A 5,285-nucleotide genomic window follows, 5' to 3' on the forward strand; every position below is an offset into this window, starting at 1 on the left:
GGAAGAATGTCCCTTACATTGGGGGGTCAGTGGGAAGAATGTCCCTTACATTGGGGGTCAGTGAGAAGAATGTCCCTTACATTGGTGGTCAGTGGGAAGAATGTCCCTTACATTGGGGGTCAGTGGGAAGAATGTCCCTTACATTGGGGGGTCAGTGGGAAGAATGTCCCTTACATTGGGGGTCAGTGGGAAGAATGTCCCTTACATTGGGGGTCAGTGGGAAGAATGTCCCTTACATTGGGGGTCAGTGGGAAGAATGTCCCTTATATTGGTGGTCAGTGGGAAGAATGTCCCTTACATTGGGGGGTCAGTGGGAAGAATGTCCCTTACATTGGGGGTCAGTGGGAAGAATGTCCCTTACATTGGGGGTCAGTGGGAAGAATGCCCCTTACATTGGGGGTCAGTGGGAAGAATGTCCCTTACATTGGGGGTCAGTGGGAAGAATGCCCCTTACATTGGGGGTCAGTGGGAAGAATGTCCCTTACATTGGGGGTCAGTGGGAAGAATGTCCCTTACATTGGGGATCAGCGGGAAGAATGTCCCTTACATTGGGGGTCAGTGGGAAGAATGTCCCTTACATTGGGGGTCAGTGGGAAGAATGTCCCTTACATTGGGGGTCAGTGGGAAGAATGTCCCTTACATTGGGGGTCAGTGGGAAGAATGTTCCTTACATTGGGGGGTCAGTGGGAAGAATGTCCCTTACATTGGGGGTCAGTGGGAAGAATGTCCCTTACATTGGGGGTCAGTGGGAGGAATGTCCCTTACATTGGGGGGTCGGTGGGAAGAATGTCCCTTACATTGGTGGTCAGTGGGAAGAACGTTCCTTACATTGGGGGTCAGTGGGAAGAATGTCCCTTACATTGGTGGTCAGGGGGAAGAATGTCCCTTACATTGGGGGGTCAGTGGGAAGAACGTCCCTTACATTGGTTGAAAGTGTTGTGGTCAGAGGAGACCAAAATCCATCTCTTTGGCATCAACTCAACTCGCTGTGTTTGGAGGAGGAGGAATGCTGCCGATGACCCCAAGAACACCATCCCAACTGTGAAACATGGTGGAGGAAACACTCTGCTTTGGGGGTGTTTTTCTGTTAAGGGGACAGGACAACTGCACCGCATCAAAGGGAAGATGGACGGGGCAATGTACCCTCAAATCTTGGGTGAGAACCTTCTGGCCAGGCCATTGAAAATGGGTGGTGGATGGGTGTTCCAGCATGACAAGGACACAAAACACACGGCCAAGGCAACAAAGGAGCGGCTCAAGAAGAAGCACATTAAGGTCCTGGAGTGGCCTAGCCAGTCTCCACACCTTCATCCGATGGAAAATCTGTGGAGGAGCTGAAAGTTCGAATTGCCAAACGTCAGCCACCAAACCTTAATGACTTGGAGAGGATCTGCCAAGAGGAGTGGGCCAAAATCCCTCCTGAGATGTGTGCGAACCTGGGGGCCAACTCCAGGAAACGTCTGACCTCTGATTGCCAACAAGGGATTTGCCACCAAGTACTAAGTCATGTTTTGTGAAGGGGATCCAATCCTTCTTTCTCTCATGAACATGCAGATCAGACATCATTTGTTAGACGCATTTCTGCTGAATTTGTTGTTGTATTCTGTCTCTCAGTGTTACACCGAACATTCCATTTTTAGACTGATCGTTTCTGTGTGAGGGGCGAACATTCCATTGTTAGACCGATCATTTCTGGGTGAGGGGCGAACATTCCATTGTTAGACCGATCATTTCTGTGTGAGGGGCGAACATTCCATTGTTAGACCGATCATTTCTGTGTGAGGGGCGAACATTCCATTGTTAGACCGATCATTTCTGTGTGAGGGGCGAACATTCAGCATCGGGGGGGCAAATACACATTTCCTTCACTGTATGCGGTGCGGTACATTGCATGTGATTCACACGGGAACCACACCGCATTCCTGTGCACGTTACATGTGATGTGTGTGCGGTCCGAGTCGTACATTCTGTATAGTTCTAGTCGCACCAGAAAGGTGCAGGACCCGTGTTGGTCCGCAGTAGTCGGATTGTATTCACACGTATGGGAGCCGATTCTGCACATAAAATGCCGCATGACTGAACACGGGCTATAAATCTGTCGAAACATTGTGGGAATGCATGTGAGCCAAAAACACCAATTCATTTATATTATTCAAAGCAATCTCCCCCATCCATCCATCCATCCATCCCATCGGTCCATCCATCCATGTCTCCATCCATCCATGTGTCCATCCATCCATGTGTCCATCCATCCATGTGTCCATCCATCCATGTCTCCATCCATCCATCCATCCATCCATGTCTCCATCCATCCATGTGTCCATCCATCCATCCATCCATCCATCCATGTGTCCATCCATTCATGTGTCCATCCATCCATGTCTCCATCCATCCATGTGTCCATCCATCCATGTGTCCATCCATCCATGTCTCCATCCATCCATCCATGTGTCCATCCATCCATGTCTCCATCCATCCATCCATCCATCCATGTCTCCATCCATCCATGTCTCTATCCATCCATCTATGTCTATATCCATCCATCCATGTCTCCATCCATCCATCAATCCATCCATCCATCAATCCATCCATCCATGTCTCCATCCATCCATGTCTCCATCCATCCATTCATCCATCCATCCATCCATCCATATCTCCATCCTTCTATCCATGTCTCCATCCATCCTTCTATCCATGTCTCCATCCATCCATGTATCCATCCATGTATCCATCCATCCATGTCTCTCTCCATCCATCCATTTATCCATCCATCCATGTCTCCATCCATCCATCCATCCATCTATGTATCCATCCATCTATCCATCCATGTCTCCATCCATCCATCCATTCATCCATCCATCCATCCATTCCTCCATCCATCCATCCATCCATCCATATCTCCATCCTTCTATCCATGTCTCCATCCATCCATCCATCCATCCATCCTTGTCTCCATGCATCCATGTCTCCATCCATCCATCCTTGTCTCCATCCATCCTTGTCTCCATCCATCCATCCATCCATCCATATCTCCATCCTTCTATCCATGTCTCCATCCATCCTTCTATCCATGTCTCCATCCATCCATGTATCCATCCATGTATCCATCCATCCATGTCTCTCTCCATCCATCCATTTATCCATCCATCCATGTCTCCATCCATCCATCCATCCATCTATGTCTCCATCCATCCATGTATCCATCCATCTATCCATCCATGTCTCCATCCATCCATTCATCCATCCATCCATGTCTCCATCCATCCATCCATCCATTCATCCATCCATCCATGTCTCCATCCATCCATCCATCCATCCATTCATTCATCCATGTCTCCATCCTGTATCAGAGCGCCCCCACTCTGGATGGAGAAACAATGGAGACACCTTTGGGCAGCAGCATTGTCAGTCTGCGGGGGAGGGGAGTGTTAGATGGACTAGCAGATTTAGATACACTAACACATTGAAGCTCACACTTTATAACTAGTTACATGAAGGGCCGGTAGGTACACCATAGGAATCCAGTCCAGATGTGTTCCAGTCAGGGGCGGATTGACCATTTGGAAACTTGGGCAGTGCCCGAGGGCCCGGGGTCAGTAGGGGGCCCCATGAAATGCCCCTGGTACCTTTTTCATAGGCTTTTTTGAGTTTGGGCAAGGACACAGGGGCCCCATGATCCCCTATTGCCCGGGGGCCCCATGATCCCCTATTGCCCGGGGGCCCCATGAGTTGTCAGTCCACCCCTGGAACCAGCCTGAAAGGTTTTTACATGAATAAATAAAAGCTGATCATTGTAAGCACCCCTGAATGGTTTGTCCCAACTCTCTAACTGCTACATCTGCAGGACAGCTTGTTCTGTTAAAAAAACAAACAAAAAAAAACAGACTTGCTGGCTGGATCGTCAGCAAAGAAAGCCTACAAAAAAAGAAAACGAATGCAGCCGTCGCCTCTAAGGATCGGTAAGCTGTTTGAATTTTGTGTTTTATCGCTTTAATTGGCGGTTTTTCTATTCGTGATATAAGGTGGGGAGGCCGTCGGGCTCTGTGAGGTTTCGTGGTCGATGGCGGTTTCTCCGGCCACCGCTGCGAACACCTGAAAGCACTCACTGTGAGAGATCCTAATGTGCTAATTACCGCGAAGCAAAACATTCGCTCTGTAAACAAAGCAGAAACGTATTTATAATAAATCAGCTTTATGGCCTCGTGATGGGAGGAGATCGCAGCCGTTTATGTTGGAGAGACCTCACGGCGCTTCGCCCGGCCGCAGCAGCTGTGTTCTCCTGGTAGGAGGAGGAGTCATAGTGAGGGGGGGGCTCATTACACGCCGCGAGTCTCCGAGAACGCTGAGCAGACGCACGGCCGACCCAAAGAGCGACATTTCTATCGCCACGCCGGCACCATTCCCACCATCAACGCTATCATCCATCGCTCGTGCTGCGGGCTGGATCACGGCATCGACGCATGTTAATGTGCGCATTAAATCTGCCGCAAAACCAACATCGACGCATGTTAATGTGCGCATTAAATCTGCCGCAAAACCGACATCGACGCATGTTAATGTGCGCATTAAATCTGCCGTAAAACCAACATTGACGCATGTTAATGTGCGCATTAAATCTGCCGCAAAACCAACATCGACGCATGTTAATGTGCGCATTAAATCTGCCGCAAAATTGACATTGACACATGTTAATGTGCGCATTAAATCTGCCGCAAAACTGACATCGACGCATGTAAATGTGCGCATTAAATCTGCCGCAAAACCAACATCGACGCATGTAAATGTGCGCTCTAAATCTGCCGGAAAACCAACATCGATGCATGTAAATGTGCGCTCTAAATCTGCCGGAAAACCAACATCGACGCATGTAAATGTGCACATTAAATCTGCCGCAAAACCAACATCGATGCATGTAAATGTGCGCTCTAAATCTGCCGGAAAACCAACATCGACGCATGTAAATGTGCACATTAAATCTGCCGCAAAACCGACATCGATGCATGTAAATGTGCGCTCTAAATCTGCCGGAAAACCAACATCGACGCATGTAAATGTGCGCATTAAATCTGCCGCAAAACTGACATCGACGCATGTTAATGTGCGCATTAAATCTGCCGCAAAACCAACATCGACGCATGTTAATGTGCGCATTAAATCTGCCGCAAAACCAACATCCACGCATGTAAATGTGCGCATTAAATCTGCCACAAAACCGACATCCACGCATGTAAATGTGCGCCCTAAATCTGCCGCAAAACCGACATCGACGCATGTAAATGTGCGCA

Source organism: Staurois parvus, unplaced genomic scaffold (genome assembly GCF_062004578.1).
Source record: "Staurois parvus isolate SC_StPar_1 unplaced genomic scaffold, SC_StPar_1.0 ptg002104l, whole genome shotgun sequence".
Lineage (NCBI taxonomy): Eukaryota > Metazoa > Chordata > Amphibia > Anura > Ranidae > Staurois > Staurois parvus.